This window comes from Camelus ferus, chromosome 6 (genome assembly GCF_009834535.1).
Source record: "Camelus ferus isolate YT-003-E chromosome 6, BCGSAC_Cfer_1.0, whole genome shotgun sequence".
Lineage (NCBI taxonomy): Eukaryota > Metazoa > Chordata > Mammalia > Artiodactyla > Camelidae > Camelus > Camelus ferus.
Genome location: NC_045701.1, coordinates 44,312,986 through 44,332,662, shown reverse-complemented (window position 1 = coordinate 44,332,662; position 19,677 = coordinate 44,312,986). Strand labels below are relative to the sequence as shown.

General features: G+C 36.5%; 3 long non-coding RNA genes across 13 annotated transcripts in view; 1 reads left to right on the top strand and 2 right to left on the bottom strand.

Annotated features, from left to right (window-relative positions):
- The window catches only part of LOC116664242, a 546,043-nt gene that overhangs the window by 233,523 nt on the left and 292,843 nt on the right, over positions 1 to 19,677 (bottom strand). The window lies entirely within an intron of this gene.
- Positions 2,806 to 19,397, bottom strand: LOC116664249. Its single transcript, XR_004320668.1, has 3 exons — positions 19,388 to 19,397; positions 3,363 to 3,368; positions 2,806 to 3,257 (listed from the first exon to the last, which is right to left on the bottom strand). It is a non-coding gene; the product is annotated as an uncharacterized LOC116664249 (long non-coding RNA).
- LOC116664244 overlaps positions 9,711 to 19,677 on the top strand; it is a 28,324-nt gene continuing 18,357 nt past the window's right edge. The window contains exons 1-2 of the long non-coding RNA XR_004320662.1: positions 9,711 to 9,724; positions 14,143 to 14,158. This is a non-coding gene — a long non-coding RNA (uncharacterized LOC116664244). The remainder of the gene's footprint in view (positions 9,725 to 14,142; positions 14,159 to 19,677) is intronic.

The window sequence follows — 19,677 nt, the reverse complement described above, 5'->3', positions numbered from 1 at the left end:
CATCAAATATGAAACTATAAACTTAACATAATAAGCACATTTCTATAGATATTAAAGTCTATTTTTTAAAATCCCATACACTAATAGAAGGATTAATATGGATTTTTAGAACTAGGGAGACATCTAAATAGGACCTAAAAAATATGTGTAAATATTATGATTCTTTCAAAATGGCAGATGATTCTCTTAGACCCAGCCTATGTCTATGTCATGGTTTTTGAATCCCCAGAGCTGGGAAGCAACTAAGATGTCCAGTTCAATATCCAACATAATATAAAAAAACCCTGCTGTGGAATCCCTCACACACTGAATTCAGCAGCCGCCTGAGTGTCACCAATGCTGGAGAGCTTGCTCATTCATAAGCAGCCTGTAGCATCACTAGAAGGGGAATAGAAGCAAACTAATTTTGGTTGAACACTTACTATGTGCTAGAGTGGGTTTCAAACAGATGTCAGTTTTGCAACCCAAAAAGATATTTTTGATGCCAACATGGGAGATGAATTAGAGAAATACGGACTTTTCAGGTCCAATTAAGAGACTGACACCATGGTGCACATAATGAAGGTTTGAATTAAGCACATGAAGAGTGGAGATGAAAAGTCTGGAGTGGAAGTGGCAGGCAGTTTAAATGCAATTAACAGGATGTGGTAGGGTTTCCATTCAGCACAAAATGAATGATAACTTTAAGCCATTTTATTTCCTAAAAAAATATAAGCAGATGAATTGCTCTGGCCCCACTGTACTAACTCCAGCCCAGAACACCAGTTAACAACAGTGACAATGAATATAAGAGCTCACATTGATTAAGTGCCCACTCTGTGCCGAGCGCTCTTCTAAGCACCTTGTACGTGTTTTCTAATTGAATCCCGCCAACAACAGTGTTAAGATGGGTCTATTATTATGTCCATCCTATGCCAAGGGAACTGACACACAGGGAGGTAAATAACTTTCAGTATTACTCTTGTTATTAAACAGCAATTCAAGACTTAACGCCAGGTGGTCTAAACACGGAGGCTAAGTTATAGTTCAGCTCAGGACCAGGGGGCAGGAGATTATTTCAGACAAAGACGTGGACAAAAATGAAAATCACACTGAAGACTATGTCATTCATTTCTCATTTTCCTTTTTCTCTATATTCTCCTTATTCTCTAGTTCACTGCCTATCAGAATACAGAAAGTCAGTTATCTTATGCAACTGAATGTTTGCATTTATTTCTAAGGACTTTTCTTTAGGGATGAAGGTCTCAAAAGAAGTATTGATGTTTATTTTCATTAGAATGCAGCAGGCATAAGTGCTTGTTTGATATGAAGGTTTTTTAATAACATTTCAAAGTAAGGTGCTACCACTGAAATGAAGATTTTTAAAAATATTGCCAGACATTAAAATGGAAGGAAGTGGACTTTCAGTGTCCCCATTGTTTCTGCTGTGTTCATTATGATTTATGTTATTCAGGTGTGGGTTTTGAAGACATACTTCTTTCTAAAGAGACTGCACTTATTCTAAGGAACATATCCATTGTTCACAGGGGACTTCATAAAGGTGAAAGAAGTCTCAAAATATAGATCAAGTGTTCCCTACTTATGTTGTAAACAAAGCACTGAGCAGTTATACAAAGGTTTAATGCAAATTTGCAGAGATTGACAGAGGTGGGTTAAGCACTTAAGAGTCTGGAATCAGCATCCGAGGTTGAGAAAGGAACCTTACAGTGTCATCTATAACATTCTTCACCAAGATCTCTTCCCGCCCATGTTTTTTCATCTCTAGTTAGGAACTTAATCAAGTCTCAGAGTGAAGTGCCTGCAAATGAGAGAGCCTTCAAGTGGGCCCTCCTGACTTCCCTAGCAAATTACTCACCCTTTTAGCTCCGACTGTTCATTTCAACAAAGATGTATTCGATACCTATACAAATAACAGGAATGCACAGGGATGAAATCAGTGCTCCTGTTTTGGGTACTTGTTTTCTACTGGGGAATGAAACAGGTCCATAATGTGGTGTGGAAAGTGCTGTGCCGGGTCCACGTAGAAGTTATCACGGATGTCAGCAGTGGTTATAGACCTAGAAAGCCCTCCCAGTGCACGGGGATAATATCTGAGATTCCTTTTTCTTTATCTTCTTTGTTTATTTAATTCTCATTTTTTATTGAAGTGTAGTTGATTTACAATGTTAGTTTCAGGTGTATAGCAACGTGATTCAATTATACATGTACATACATACATATTTTTTCAGATTCTTTTCCACTACAGCTCATTACAAGAAACTGAATATAGTTCCGTGCTATACAGTAGGTCCTTGTGGTTTATTTTATATATAGTAGTATGTATCTGTTAACCCCAAACTCCTAATCTATCCTCCTTGCTTGTTGCTTCTAATTTAAGAGGCTGGCCTTAGCTCAGGCTGTGTGGCTGACCTGGGTGGGAAGGACCGAGGGATGTTTTTAAAATCAGAGCAGATGAGATGACAGCAGATGTTTCTCAATTACCTCTGAGTAAAGAAAAGTTAAGATCTTCCCCCAAAGTAACTGAACTTCCATTTCAACCCTACTATTTAAGCTCCCTTCCATCTCCTATTACTGATGATAAAAGAAAATCTTGAATGAAAGCTAGCTGTAAGTGTACAATCCCTGATTTCATAAAATACTGAAACAAACTTCAGGGAAATGAAAACCATTATAGGTCACAGATGTTGTCTATATGTCTTGGCAAAACCTCTGGACCAGTACACAAGATTCAAAAATGAACATATGTTTATATTTCATATTAGCAGATTCAGGCAATAGATGGCCTACTACTAAAATTGCCTGGCCATATGCTGTAATGTAAAAAGAAATATTTGAAGTTGGATGAGCAGAATTTTAATCCCAGACCTACCTACTATTTATATGACCTTGGGCTACTTTTTAATCTGTCCAAGCCCTAAGTTTTATTCTTCACTATAAAACAGAAATAATATTATCAAACCAGCAAATTGCTTGAAGATTAAAATAAGTTACGGGTGTGAAGTTGCTGACACTAGGGTGGCAAATCAAAATTATGTCTCTTTTCTTTCCCAACCTGCCTGCCTTCCCTTGTTCGAATGGTGGAAGATTTTACTTTCCTTTTGACTTATCTTTCATTGACTTATCTCATCCGACACAGAGGACAGCGCTATCCCTGGGAAAGAACAAACCCCCACCACACAGTGATCCGTGGGAACGCATCACTGCCCAGAAACACATGCTACAGTGAGGACTTACAAACCTCGCATCATGGTCCTCTACTTCTAGAGGTCCAGATTCTGATACCAGGTCCTCCTCTGGCCAGCACCAACACAAAAAGTTAGGCATCTGACCACTGCTTTAGAATTTAAGATTCAGCAGCACACATCAGACTGAACCTAACCCCGCGAAGTTTTAAATTTTCCTATTCATTTCCACTAGACACTTCTCTTGGAAAATTCAAGGCCAGCTAAATATACACCTTGCTTCAGACTCCTGATACTCCTAACATAAGCAGTCCCCTCCAGTAATGACATCAACAAACTACTCTGCATGTTCTCTCCAACCTCTTGACTCAAACTCCTATTTATTGAAGTACAGTCAGTTACAATGTGTCTATTTCTGATGTACAGCATGATGTCCCAGTCTATGCATATATATACATATATTTGTCTTCATATTCTTTTTCTTTAAAGGTTATTACAAGATATTGAATACAGTTCCCTGTGCTATACAGAAGAAATTTGTTTTTTTATGTATTTTTATATATAGTGGTTAACATTTGCAAATCTCAAACTCCCAAAGAAAACTACTATATGATACCAACTTTCTATTGATACTCTCTCTCGAAACTTTCCTTTATACCTTCTGGAGGGCTTGTTCTATGGTCATCACTTACATTTCAGCGAATGTTGCTTTTACCTTCTAGTAGGCTAACATGAAGCCTAAGGACTCTGCTTCCCAGCAACACTCCGTCAATGAGACGTCAGTGTGCTTTTGAATATATTAGGAACAATTTACATTTCAGGAGGGGAAAAAAAAGTGGAAGCTGCTCCTTCCACATCCGTGTCCTTGTGTTTGAGAGATGGTTGCACAGGCTTCTTTATCCCTATGGGCTGCTAGGCGGGCCCACACTGGATGTGCAAACCTGAGAGAGTCATTTAATTCTGGCAAGCCTCAGTTTCATCATGTGCAAAGTGGAAATAGTAACAGTAGTTACCTTTCAGATTGCTGTTACAATTAAATAAGATAGTCTGTATAAAGTACTTTGAGCAATGAATGATATTTAGTAAGTACTCAATAAATTGTGGCTATTATTCTCATCACCTGCATCTTCTTTGCCATGGTAATTACCATCTAATCTTTCATTAAGAGGAACAGTTTTAGCATAGCTGCGATATATTTGTATACCTCTGCATTCCCCAGAGGACAATACTTAACATGCAGTAAGAATGGAACCATTTAGTTTCCTTATAAAAGCCACTGGAATCTTTTAAGAAGTTCTCAAAACATTGTAAACTTTATTCATGAAAGGAGGAAAAGGAAGAAGATAACATGTTCCAGTTGGGTTAAAAGTATTTATTATAAGAGAACACATGTAGGAGAGGAAAGTATAACTCCCTTTCTGGGGGCCAATTAAATTTACCTTTACCTTATAAAGCCAAGAAGACAAGTATTTTAGCAAACGGATGATGAGTGTACCCTACACTTTGATTTACAGTCTAAGATACAATCTGTACATGGAAAATAAACCATGGAACAGCAATGCCAACAGCACTTACAGCCCAGTGAGTGCTCTGAGAACAAGCAAGCAGGCAAAAACAGCGTCCACAGAGCAGTGGGTTTTGTGTTAGCCCCATCATCCTTCCATGCCACTATGTCCAGCTCAAAGTTTTTCACATGATCCACCCTAAAGGCCATGCACACAGCTGCTACTGTGTTTGCATGTGGGTACTTCCTCCAAACAAATAAATTTATAGGTAATCTTATTTAATGTAACTATTTCCTTGATCACTGCAACAACGCATCCTTTTCGAGTGGACAAAACTAAAAATAAGCTAGCAAAAAGCATGCTGAAATATGCAGAATAAAAATTCATTAAAACAAAACAGTTAAAACATCACTGAACTTAAATCTGATCTAGAAAACTACAAGTCAATGAAATGAATTCACTGAGACTATGAGGTAACTAAGTGGAAAGAGAACACACAAAATGGATATAATCTACTTGGCTATTCAATAGACATCACCAGAAAAAAAATGCCAAGGGGAATTATTTTAAAAGATTAATAGCCAGATTTGTGAGATTTTATACTTAGTGCTAAGTTTCATGGATTATGCATCTTCACTTGGTTTATTTCAGATGTCTTTTAAATTTTCAAACAATCTATGTTATAAGCATCTTGAAGGTAAGAACTTATCCTTAGCACTAGACCCTGCACACACACATTAAAAAAAAAAAAAGAATACTCTCTCCTTTTATTTAATACAGTCAACAGAGAAAGGAAACAAGGGGGGAAATACAATACATATGAATTTTCACAATTATTCTCATGGGTATTAGGCATTATAACACACACTGAAAAGTCTTCTATCTCTGAAAGCTCTCACTAACCCAAGCAAACTGAGATGGTTGGTTATCTATAATGAGACATATTATTCAACACTATTAACTTGCTGATCTTTCTTTTTTAAAGACTCTTGATTACTCTTGAGCATCTAGTTTTGTGACTTTTCTTTCCTGTAAATTTAAGGTATTTAATAATCTGAGAAAGGAAAATTGTACTTGTGTTTAACCCTTGATGCAATTCTGCTTTGCTCAAAATGTCCAATTTTATTTCACATCAAGCCCTGACTGTAAATAGACTTCTCTGGTTCTATTATTTTGCTCTGCAGAATTTTTGAGCTCTGAAGAAGAGACCAGTAAGTTCCATCATTATTTTGTGTTGAGTTTCAGTCCTTATATAACATAGAATACCTTTCAAGAATGTGCCAGGATATGCCTTTCCAATAAATGAATTTTATACTCACTTAACCACCACTTTGATAGGAGGGGTCTACTTCCAAAGCTTCTCCAGCCAGTTGTGGAGATGGAAGGGTTTATGTCAAAAATCCTCCAACATAGCTGACGGCATGAGGCCGGAACAAATGTTTGATCAACCCAGTATGCAAGCAATATTTATTTCCACGTTGTTACAAAACTACAAAGAACATATGGTCACTGCCTATAGAAATTTTTTTTTCTAATTTTGATGTTGTAACTTGACCATCCAGTTCCTTCAACTACCATTCATTAAATTAAGAGTTTTGACAGTAGATATAAAGTCATTAAAACATGGGAAAGGGCTCAATTTTAAAGTACTTCATCCAAAATATTTAAAATTGAATATCTGACATTTTTCTGATAATTCTCTCCAAAGGATCTTGGTAAAAAAAAAATAACCAGGTTCAAAGTCCTAGGCATCTTAAGATTTGGGTTACCTGCGGATAATATTTCATCATCTGCCAATATTCTGCCCTTTTACTGTGCCAATAAAATGATCTTTGCCAGTAACTGAGGATGAATTTTAGTAGCTCCAGTGATTTGAAGGGGGAAATTATGACCAATGAGCATCCTAATTAGCTCCATCTTTAGAGTTATAACATTAGTAATTGACCAATATAAATGGTTAAGAATCAGGCTCTAAAACCTGATTGCCTGGGTTGGAATCTTGCTTTTATTACTTACTCCCTGTGTGACATTGGAAGGTTAATTAAACTCTCTCTACCTTATTTTTCCTCTTTATAAGATAGGGCTAATAATAGTACCTATCTACTTCTGTAAAGGATAATTGAGTTAATACATGTAAAACTCTTAGAAGAATACATAATACAGTAGGCTCTCAATAAATGTTTTGTTATTATTTCTATGAAATAGTTAATGTTTTGCCTTACTAATTATATTTTCTTAGTAGCCAAAAGGAAGTTTGATTACAAAGATTAGTTAAAATGAGAATGTTTAATTTTTTTCTTTAGAAAAATAATACAAACTTCAGGTACAGTGAGGACTAAATACATAAATGACAATGGACCTTAGTCGTGGTACACACTGCGAATTAGGAAAGGTCACACTGCATTAATGTAAAACAGCTAGTACAGTCAACTCGCTTAAAGTTGAAAGACTTTAAAATTCCACTGTGGGTAGACATTAAATTAACAGAAACAAAATTGCCAAGTCACTTTAAAATTCACCTCCCCTCACGGAAATTCATGTTTTACAAAGGTTTTATATTCAGAATCAAATCAGTCTTCTAAATCCAAGCAAACAAAAACATCAGCATAGCAAATAGCCTTTTTAAGTTTAGATATGTACCAAGGATAGGCCTTACAGATCATACTGAACAGTTTTGATTACCACCCTTTCCTACATGACAAAATTGCTTCTTACAGTGGTATAAAAATGTGAACATATCTTCTGGGTATAAATTACTTGGCGGAAAGATTGTTTGGTGGATGTTCTAAGAAAGCAATAATTTCTCAGGTGCTTTTACCAAAACATGTGGTCTGACTGGTCCTTTTCTCCAAAATGCATGCACATGAGCTGATCACATTTAGGATTTATACAGTGAATAAGTGCTTTTGTGTTTTAATGAAATCTTTCGGATAGAGCAAGGGGACTAACTACGGGGGAGTTAAACTAAAACCTTCTTCCTTGACAGATGAACTGGGACTGAGTACCCTTAAGAATAAAGCCACAAGCTGAACTGATGACAATGAAAAATTATTGCTGGAAAAATTTATATTAATATGCATTAATACTCAGGGATAATGTTAAAGATTTTAAAAGGAAATTACACACCCACACTTTGCTGCAAAAGAGGCCATCCAACACTCAATGGCTTACTACCACAGGGATGTATTCCCAAGGTCTGAGGGCCGACTGTGGTCCCGTCGGCTTGGGCTGGGCTCGGCTGTGGGTCTGTTAGCCTTAGCCCCAGGCTGTGGGCTGAACTGGATCTACACTACATATGTTCAATGTGGGGTCCAGGCTGATGGATCTAGCACTACCTTAGGATCTTCTGGGGGTCTGTAGAGCACAAAATGGGGCCAGAACTTTTAATTCCTCTGCTCGTGTCATGTGTGCTAACATTTCATTAGCCAAAGTCAGTCATATGACCCAGCCCGACTCCAATGTGGCAGGTAAACATACTCAGTCCACATGTGACTGAGTCCCTGGCCCCCGACCTGGATCCTGTCAGCTCCCCTTCCCCTAGGGCATGGTCCCTTATTTCCATATCGTTGACAAATGGCTGAAACGCTGGAATCATGGTACCGTCTTCTACCCTAGGTCAAGAGTCCTACGGCCTCAGCCCTTTGATACAGACAACATAGCTGGTTTAAAACTAAGCCTCCTCTACAATTTGCCAAACTTAACCTTGTGATTCCAACTGATGGCAACTCCTGGAAAGCCTAGCCCAGAGCTGGGTTATGACAGGCCCCTTCCCCTCCCTCTTTGCGATTTATCTTCTCTCAGTAGGCCTGGTGCTGAATTCACAGAGTGCATCATGCTGCAGACCTTATGGTCTAGGAAACTATGTCAAATTTGGTACAATGCACACCTGGGAATTTACCACCTTCTTAGGCACCTTCTTAGCCAACTTTGAATTTCACTTCTGTTACATGCAGCCAATTTAATAAAAAATTCATCTCTATAAGAAATTTAATTCTAAAATTGTTACATTTGTCTTTGCAATATGTGGATTAAGATAAGATCATAGGCAGCTGAGAGAGTTTAAGGTGTAAGCCATTAGCCCAAGATCCCTAAGTTAAAAGAAAGATGAAGCCAAGTTCTTTCCTCTTTCATTTCATTAAGCCCCCATCTCCGTCTCTCCCTGCAAGTCTTTTTAGCCTGCTATCAATAAAACCTGAAACGCTGCCTGTTCTTCCCTCAAATGGTTTTTACTTAGCATATTTGTGATCTACAAGAGATGAAAGGCTTGTTTATCAATTTTTTAATCATCTAGTAAAATGTACAGTCTTTAACATGAATCTGATCATACTCATTAATGTGCACTGGAATAAAACCAAGCATTTAATCTTAGATTTTTTTTTTAAAATTCCTTCCTGTAACAAGAATTTTCATCTTCACTGACTTGTTTCCATAAATGCAGTAAATGCTTTCATTTCTATGAAGATTTCCTAATTTTTAAAAAGATTAATTATATTTAAAAGTCCATGATTTGATATATTCCATCTGTTAATTTATTCATGCAACAATTACTGGCTGGGCACCTTTGGTGAACAAGCCTGTGTCGGGCACTCGGTTATAACATCAAACACGGAGACCCATTTTTCAGCCTCATCCAGTATATAATATATCCTCCACATTGATGAGACTTTGAAAGACTTAGAATACTACTACTTTGGTAACACTTTAACCTCTGGACATTCTGTTTATCTCCTGCTGCTTTACTGACATTCAGTATTCCCCACAGATATTTTGCTACTGTCCTTGCTGAGTTTTGTTTCAACTGTGTTAGAGAGTAATTCATTTCACTTCTTACCACTGTCTCCTTATTTAAATATTATCCTTATCTAAATTATCTTTATTGAAGCTAAAGAATTGATATATGAAAAAAAAGCTCATAAATACATTAATCACATTTTACTTTGAATGCTTAACCTACATTTTCACCCACTGAATATCAGAAATTCTTATGATTATTGCCCCCTTAAATTTAGAAACTTTATATATGTAAAATATGTGTGTGTATGTGTATGTATAAAATAGTCTTTTTGAAAACTACTGTTCCTCTGGAATTCACTAAAATTCAGTATGTGGAATATTAGGAACAAATATGGAAAACAGATGACAATTTCAACCTAGGTATCTTTTGTAACAAATATTTGACACAGATGAACGTTTCTTCCAATTTACTTTCTACCTTTATAAAATCTAAACACTATGATTTTAGAACTTTATGTTCCTCCCTTAAAATAAATATTATTTCTCATAATACGTAATTGCTGGCATCAATTCACACACTTGTAAAACAAAAAATTGCATTATGACCTAGAGAAGTACTACTCTTATTCTTATTTTCATTAAATCCCTAAAGCAAACATTCAGATGCTTTTGCATCCTGAGTTATATAATGTGAAGTCAAATCATACAAAATTATTAAATGTGACCAGTCCTGGTCTTCAAAAATGGCAATTTTCATGCTTCAACCTAACAGTTTGTCTGGATCTCTTCCTAGAACATGAGTTCTTCATGGCCAGGGACTGTACCTTGTTCCTGTTTACATAACTTACATGCCTATAAGGGCCTTTCTCTACACCTGAAGAAGTATGTAGGTTCAGCTCAAGCATTCATTCTGCACCTTGAAGTAAAGGTCAGTGTTCTTTATAAGATTATAACTGGCCAAAATGGATCACTCCAGCCTTGACTTCAGGTTGTTCTTAAAGAGTTGTTACAGGGAACAGTGAGAAAATATATGACATCCTAAATGCAATGCCTGGCACACAGTAAGTCTGCAATACCTCAGTAGCGATCATTATTCCTGCTATAATAGGGGCATGTACAAGGACTACGTAGAATTCTACCAGGAGTGACGAGAGGAACGTATCAGCTAAGGCTTCCAGGAGGTATCGCAAAAGATTGGTTGGGAATTTTCACAGATACGTGGGGTGACGATTAGTGAAGAAGGGCCATGGCAAACAGCTAATAGGGAGGGGCTCTGTAGGTGATGTTGAAAGGATCGACTTAGATTTTAAAGTAGCCAATCCTATCGATACAGCACATTTGAAACTGTCAACAGTGCATCTAGAAAGAGACACCTATACACCTCGTGTGATCATTCTTTCTCTTTAATAAACAGTTGTGTTAGGATTCACTGAACTGCCCTCATCCTTCTGACCCAGCACCATGTGCTTCTAGAGTGGTCTCATACTTTGGTCTTTCAAGATTTCAAATTTCTGAATATTCTTATACAACTTAAAAAATCATGCAGTGTAAATTGTAGGCTAGGGGAAAAGATCATTCAACATTACATTTTCAATAAATATTTCTATGTCTCATAATATTATGCCATTTTCTTTAATATCCTCTAAACTGGTCTTAAGGATGAGGAATTAAAAATAAATGATTTCTGAGAAGGAGCCTTCAATAATTGAAACACTTGTTACTTTTGTTTTTTAAGTAAAAAACAGAACAATTTTCTTTTTGAATGCACTTCCACAGCACTTGCTATGTGCCAGGGACTGTGCCAAGCACCTTTTATACATTATCAAAAGTTCACACTTACTTTGGGAGGTATTATCCCATTTTACAGACAGAGAAACTGAAGGCTCTCAAGTTACACACTTTGTCCCATGTCCAGCTGTGAGTAAGTGCAAGAGCCAGATTTAATCCTAGGTATGTGTTACTCCAGAACCTGGGTATGCGCAGTTGATAGTGTGGGCAGCTGGGAGCTGTTTTGCCAACCTGTAAGTATACCATAGCCAAAGCTTAGCTTAGGCTAAAGGTATTAACAAAGCATTCAAAATTGGTGTATAAGCATTCAAAATTTCCCCATCTTCCTCACCAAAGAAGATATACAGATGGTAAAGCTTGTGAAAAGATACTCTACATTACACGTCATCAGAGAAATGCAAATGAAAATGAGATCCCACTGTAGACCTATTACAATGAACATTGACAACACCAAATGCTGGCAAGGATGTAGGACTACAGGAACTCATTCAGTGCCAGTGGGAATGTAAAATGGTACAGCCACTTTGGAAGACCGTTGGGCAGTTTCTCATAAAGCTAAATGTACTCTTATCCTACAACCCAGCAATCATACTCTTTGGTATTTACCCAAAGGAGTTGAAAACTTATGCCACACAGAAACCTGCACATGGATATTTATAGCAGCTTTATTCATAATTGCCAAACCTTGGAAGCTATGAAGAGTCTTTCAAGGTGAATCCATTCATGGTGAATGGAGAAGCAGACAATGGAATACTATTCAGAGATAAAAGAAATGAGCTGTCAAGCCATGAAAGGACACGGGAGAAACTTAAATGCATATTATTAAGTGAAAGAAGCCAATCTGAAAAGGTGGCATCCTGTATGGTTACAGCTATATGACATTCTGGAAAAGGCAAAACTATGGAGACTGCAAAAAGATCAGTGGTTTCCAGGAAGTGGAAGGAAGAGTAGATGAATAGCCAAAGTAGAGAGGATTTTAGGGCAGTGAAACAACTTTGTATGATACTGTAATGGTGGATACATGCCATTATACATTTGTCCAAACCCACAAGATGTACACCACCAAGAATGAACCCAAAGATAACCTATGGACTCTGGGTGATAATAAGGTAACAACACAGGCTCAACAGTTGTAACAAACGTTGCCAGTCTGGCTGAATATGTTGCTAATGGGGAGGCTGTGCATGTGCAGGGGCAGAGGGTAGATGGGCAATCTCTGTCCCTTTTGTTCAATTTTGCTGTGAAAAATTTTCTGCTGTACAAAATAAAGACTATTCAAATGTTTCCCCATTCATCATTCTATTGTGAAGAATAACACGTCAGTTTCCTTTGTACATGTGCCCTAGTGAAAAGAGAAATAACGCTGGGTCATTTCAAGGAAATGTAAGAGTACGTAATTACATATCATCTATTTTATAGCTAGGCAGTAGTGACTCTGATAAATTAAAAACACTTTCCACTTAAATGAACAAATCCTAGTTTTCCATAAAATCTGAACAAAATCCAAATTTTTAATTTTGCTAAGAGTTGTAAATGTTTCCTTGAAGACAGAGGAGCTATTTCTCATTCATCTTTGTATCCTGTACACCTGGCACAAGCCTTGCAGGCTGGCACTAGATAAAGGTCATTAATTTATTTAAAGGAACATGCAAGAGACATGCACAAAATTGGGGTTACCAGGTTCTACAAGCTTCAGCAGAATATGCCACAATAAGCAGATTTGTCAATGAGTGGTTAAAAGATGTAGAGATTGAAGCTACATTTTTAAGTATGCCACCATTATTAGTTTGCTTGATTAGAAGTAGTAATAGATGAGCTTGTGCTAGAGAATATACTAAATGCTTGACATAGACTATGCGACTTATTCTTATTTTACCGACAAGAAAGTGAAAGTGCAAAGACTAAGTACATGACCAGTGAGTAGCGAAGCCAGGATTTAAATCCTGGTAACTATTATTTATTATTATTTACTACTTTCAGCCTTCACTATACAGCCTCTTAAGATAGGAGCACTTATAATCTGTATGTTTTCTCACTTGTAAATGATACAGTGCTATAATGTAGTTCTATTTTTCCATAGCTAAAATTTTTATTTCCCTGGCATCATATATTTTACCTGTCACAAGGGCTATGTCCTAAAGATTCACCCTTAAGTGGTTATATACTGACTTCTTTTTTCTGTTTCTCTGTTCATATATTTTAATAATAGAGGTAGAAGGGAAAAGGAATGGAGTGAGAAAAATGTTTTTAATCATCGAGTTTCTTCAGTTACCAGCTTTCTTCTTCAGAACTACATAAATAAGGACATTTTAATACCCTAATTAATATCCATTTTTAACTCTATGCCACGCTTTTATTGCCATCCTCTCATTAAAAATCTAATGAGCATTAGCATACTGACAAGGATAATAAATGCCAACAATTCATATCCAGTTATTAAAGCTAATGGTTTTCCCATTGGAATGTAATATATGTTTCAGCTTTTTTTTGCCAAAAGCTCAATGATACTTTTATCTCCAGTCGACCAATTGCACATTTAATTTAATACCTATTAAATGCAAACAGCAACTCAGAAATTACATTAGAGTTGTTACCCGAGCCATCAAGAGCCAGCAACTAGAAAGTGAAGATTAGGTAAAGGACGAATGCTGGTCACAGGGTGGGAGTGATAAGCAGGCAACTGCTGTCTCAGCAAAGTGGCTTATTTGAGCAGACAAACCAAGTCATCATCTGACGGGCTCTGCGCCCAACAGCAGGACAGATGTGACTGTCATTGTGACTAGACATTCTCGTTTCTAAGAACCTTCCATTAAATAAGCAAATCTTGGCCCTCAACTCTATTTTGTATAGTTTTCCAACAACAAAACATTTTTTCTTGGCTATACTAGTTCTGATTGCTAATTTGACACTTTCATTCAAAAGGAAAGGAATAGTTGTGTGTGTGTGTATGTTTAAGATAAATTAGAAAAGCTGCATAAAGTTGGACCCAAAGGAAGGACTTCCTGCTTGAAAAGCTTGTTGCACATGGTATTAGGAAAGATGTCAAAGAGTGTATGCTCACTGACATAGATTACTTGTCTAAAAAGTGAATTATGCTAAACCTAGACAACGCCCCATGCCCACTTATTCTTAAATGTTGTGAGAGTCATTGGTTTAGTGTTTGTGCATCACTGCATAAAGTATAAAACGAATTTTCTACTTTTTTCTTCAGAATGTTTTGTTTTGAGATGAGCAATATCATAATTAACAAAGCCTAGACGTCCCTTTCGGACTCCTGTTAGTTAATGGAGACACAGGACCAAGCTCCTGGCCTGGTGTTGCAGAGATGAAAGCCATTCTTCAGACTCAGATGTGTTCCTCTGGAGCCCCTGATGAGATGGCTCTTCCAGGAGAGGTGAGGGGAGAGGGCACGGGACCAAGACCCGAGTTCTCAGTTGGAATCACAAGGAAGAAGATGAAGCATAAGAGGAAACCTGGGCGGTTTCAAGTACTGGTTTCTACATCCCTTTATGTTACTATTTGTGGTCATAACTGCTATTTCATCCTCTTCATTTTAATTCCATTTTTTCCCAATTGACTCTTGCTGTATTGTCTAACCATACTTACAACTGTCCTCAAAAACTTCATAAGATCAAGATTTTAGTGATATTTCTATTGTTATTCAATTACATATAAACTGAGATTTTCATTGGTTATTTTCAGACCCATGACATTCATAAAAAAAAGCTATAAAAAATCCAAAGCTGAGCTTGTCTACTGACTACAATCTAAGCTACCTACGTCAACATGGAATATATGTTATTATCTGGTTTAGGCTACTTGGGCTAGTTTTCAATCTAATTTTTCATGTTTCTAGCCAAGTTAATCTAATCAGTTTAGCAAATAAAATTTTATGAGACCATCTACCAGGTTCTTTACTTGAAAAATCAACACTCCCTAATGCATTTTCTTCATTCACCGGGTTTTGTATTCTGTCATCCAAATAATTTAGATTAAATGCTAGTTTACTCTTTCTAGCCATTTTTTTCAATTCTTCTGAGATTGTAAGAGACAGCAAACACAAGATTATTTTGAATATAATAATGTCCTATCAAAGGAGAAAACAAAGTAATAAACTTTAAAAATAGAATATATATACACATGACATTGCAAATCAACTATACTTCAATAAAAAATAGAAATATATATTGAGGAAAAAATGAAAATAAGTTAGCAATATACTTTAAGCAACACAAGAGAAGAGTTGTAACAGGAAAAATAATTTAAGACAGTAGCAAAGAAGATCCTATTTTATTGATCCAGAATGATCATATCTCAAGTACATCCCAGAAAATATTTGTTTGGATGAATGATAGTGTTGAAAGGCCCAATATATTTGTAAAAGTCCATACGCCTTTAGCAAGAAAATAACAGAGAGAAGATAAGGCATTAACGAGTGTATAAAGCAATCTAAGGCTACACTGTTAAGTCCAGTGCATAAGAGTGAAATGCTCTACTTGATGTCTTAAAATCCTTATAACAACACGTTCAAGACACATCATCAGGAAGACACAAGATAAGTCTCCCCAAAAGACAGGCTGGGTTTAAAATAGAGGCACTGAAAAAATAAGAAATACAATTCCACCAGCCAGGGGGCAAAAAAAAGATGCTTCCTGAAACAAGGGAAAACAAAACATACCAGTGTACTGAAGAAAACAAAACAAAAAGTAACAATAGTAACATGGAAAAGTTTGGCTGTTTTTTTTTTTTAAATAAAATTAGACGGATACTTGCTGTTGAGTGGATTTTAGGGAAACAAATCTAAGTGAACAGAACATGCTGAAGGTAAGTGATAACCTACTCTCATCCTATGGGCCTTTGACATGTATGTAGTCATGAGAGGAAACTGAGTTTTCATTTCAAGTGGGAACGTGCCCAGCACTATGCTACGCACTGGGCTGCACTGATGCCCTGAGTGTGTGGGGTCCAGAGAAGGGAACAGTTAATAGAGTGTGGTGTACAATGATATGAGGGGTTATGGAAGGGGTTAGAAGGGATGCCTCGTCCAGGGACAAGAGGTTAGGAATGGCTTTTTGACTGGGAAGCAGAAACTAAGGAGAGAAAGAATAGTTAGAAGTTAGCCAGGCAAAATGGGTAATTAGTCAAGGAAGAGGGCACAGCTGGGAAGCATAGTTAAGCATTACAAAAAGTCTTATATTTATACAATGGAATTCTACACAGCAATAAAAACGAATAAAGTAATGCCATTTGCAGCAGCATGGGTGGACCTGGAGATCATCATTCTAAGTGAAGTAAGCCAGAAAGAGAAAGAGAAAGACCATATGATATCACTCATATGTGGAGAAAGAAAAGAAAGAAAGAAAAGAAAGAAAGGAAGGAAGGAAGGGAGGAAGGAAGGAAGAAAGCAAGAAAGGAAGAAAGAAGACACTAAAGAACTCATCTACAACACAGAAACAGACTCACAGACATAGTAAACAATCTTATAGCTACTGGGGGAAACGGTGTGGGAAGGGATAAATTTGGGAGTTTAAGATTTGCAAATGATAACCACTATATATAAAAATAGATAAAAAACAATTTCTTCTGTATAGCACAGGGAACTATATTCAATATCTTGTAATAACATTTAATGAAAATGAATATATGTCTATATACGCATGACTAGGACATTATGCTGTATACCAGAAATTGATACACTGTAACAGATTATACTCCAATTTTAAAAAGTCTTATCAATTCATACTTTTATTAAAATATCCAGATACCTCTGCTTAGAAACAACTTCAAAAGCTCCTAGAGAAATAGGAAAACAGAAAGTGAAAGCTCAGGGGCCCACATGAATAAAGGACAGAAACGAGATACCTCAATTGTAAAGTTAGGAGTCTACTTTCAAAACAATATAAAAGTACCAAAACTATGATAGATGGATTTCTTTTAAACATCAGGGGAAGTTGTTCTCAAAACTGAATGTTTTGCACAGCTGTTTTATTTGAAGCAGAAGGGCACTAATGAAATTGCCTATTCAGAAATTCATAAATAAGAGCAAAATAACCTTATATCTTTAGGTTACAATTTTCCACATCAATCATCGCTGTTTTGCTAGAAAACTAGTATTTCTCTATAGTTTTTTTCCCCCATCCCCTCCAGAAATCTTGGTTTTGCATAGTATGACTTGGGAAACAACTGTCAAAAATACAACTGATTTGATTATACACAAGATTTCTAAGACTGAATAAACAAGCACTTTATAGAAATAGTTCATTTTATAAAGCTCTAATTTTTCTTCTTCTTTCCTTCTTACTCATAATAGGAAAAAAATATTGACCACAGTAAAGAAATAGATGGTACTGGATTTTCAGGTGCAGGTGCTTTTTGATAGAATTTTAAATCCTAATATACAAATTTAAAATCCTCTTTTATCAGTTCATAAAAATGTTTGATAAGACACTTGGGGCTGAACAATAAAATGGCCTCTGTGTGTTTTAACAGCAGTTGAATATCTGAAAACCCCTGCCCAATTTTAAAGTTTTATATGATTAAGAAAATGATACCTTGAGTACACATGTATTTGTTATCCTAACCTTGAAAAATACTCTAAAAATAAACTGAAATGTATTGGTTGTCATTTCAAAAAAGTGATTATGTTGTATTGGCAAAATGTTTTTGCCTAAGGAGTATGCATTCTAATAGTAAATTTCATTCTTAAATGTTATCTGATATTCTTTCAGGGAAAATATAAAACGGTTAGAGAATTTGATCCTCCAACTACAAATTCTTTTACTGAAATCCTTTTCCTTCCTAAAAATCATAAGTCTGAACCTTTAGAAAGACCAAAAAGGATTTATACTTTGGACCTGATAAGGACGATTTGCAATTATCCCAGGCCATCTTCTGAGTGCCTGGATTGATATGCAGGTCTTGAGGAATCTAGCGGGGCTACAAGCTAGACTATTGAAGTTGTCCTCCATTTCTTTTATCTGGAAGATTCAATTAAGGTTTATGACAAATCCATTAAATGTAGGAAATAAACTCCATTCTGGAGCTGTCAAAAAAGGAGCAGAGGATAAGCTAGGTAAGGGAGCCTTAGGCATGCCTGACACTAGTCAGATTTCATTGTCAGGTGATAGTACTAGGCGTGGTATGGACTCAACCACTGAGTGACAGCTCATTGGTGGACCTTTCAGCGTGGGAATAGGACAATACTGTGGCTCCAGGGATGATGGGTATAACTCTATTATCAACTCACTACTCATTTTATATAGTTCTGTATTATTTTCAACTCTTCAAACCTAGCAGCTTCCTTTATATTGCTCAGAGACTCTGTGTGCTGTTAACTTCCATGATAGAGAGACGATAGGATTTTCCCTGTGTTGGCATTTAAAAATTCTGGTTATCAACTAATTCATTATTTAAAAGCTTTTGACTCTTCAGTAAATGTTTAAATAAATATTTTCCCTTGAAACCAATGTTTTGCTATAATTTGGCTATTATTTTAAAAATTCTATTTAATAGCCCATTCATCATTATCTCTGGTAAATAAATCATTTGAAGTACAGAATCATATTTTGAAACACTAAAAATAGCTCAAACATTACCTCTTCAGGTGGGGAGGGTATAGCTCAAGTGGTAGAGCGCATGCTTAGCATACACAAGGTCCTGGGTTCAATCCCCAGTACCTCCTCCAAAAATAAATAAACTTAGCTACCTCCCCCCACCAACAAAAAAATAATAAAAAATGAAAACATTACCTCTACAAACGTACACCCCTCTATTCTCAAGGAGCCCTGAGAGTCTATAATAAGAGCCATGCCTCTAACAGATCTGCAACTGTCCCCTTTGAACACTGAAACTGGCCAAAGAACGTTATTTTTATATTGTGTATGTATTTATATTTATATAGAAAATGTATGCCAAAAACTCATGGTAGTTTTATGCTTCTCAAAATTTCTCCTCCTGGTGTTTTATGAGGTTGGTAGAATCAATCTATAGGAAGGGGATTATGTTTAAAACATAGTCTTGAGGTTTAGATTTTTCAGGCAAGACTTTTTGTCACCCATAACCAGGCAGAGATAAGATTCCTAGTAATTTTCCTGAGTATATTTCACTGCTGGGATCTCAGTTCCACTCTGCCTTCTTCAGGCAGATGGCCCCGTGTCCTGTGTGTGCCCCCCCCCCAACAGAGCACACGTGGCCCTAGCTCACGCGTCCTGCTCTGGTTTTCATCTTCCTCTTCATTTACGGCAGCTGCGGACTTCTGTTTCTTGCACGCTCAGCTGTCAGCTTAAGGAAATTACAGTACCGTATTCAGCATTTGTAAGCCATAAATTTGGAAAACCTCTGTATTAGTTTTGTTATCTGAATTTGAACCTAGAAAAGCTTCTACTTTAATATTTTTGTATTTTGCCATGTTCATGTATTACTTTCAAGTTGAAAAAAAGATTTTATTTAAAAAAAGAAAAAGACATTTC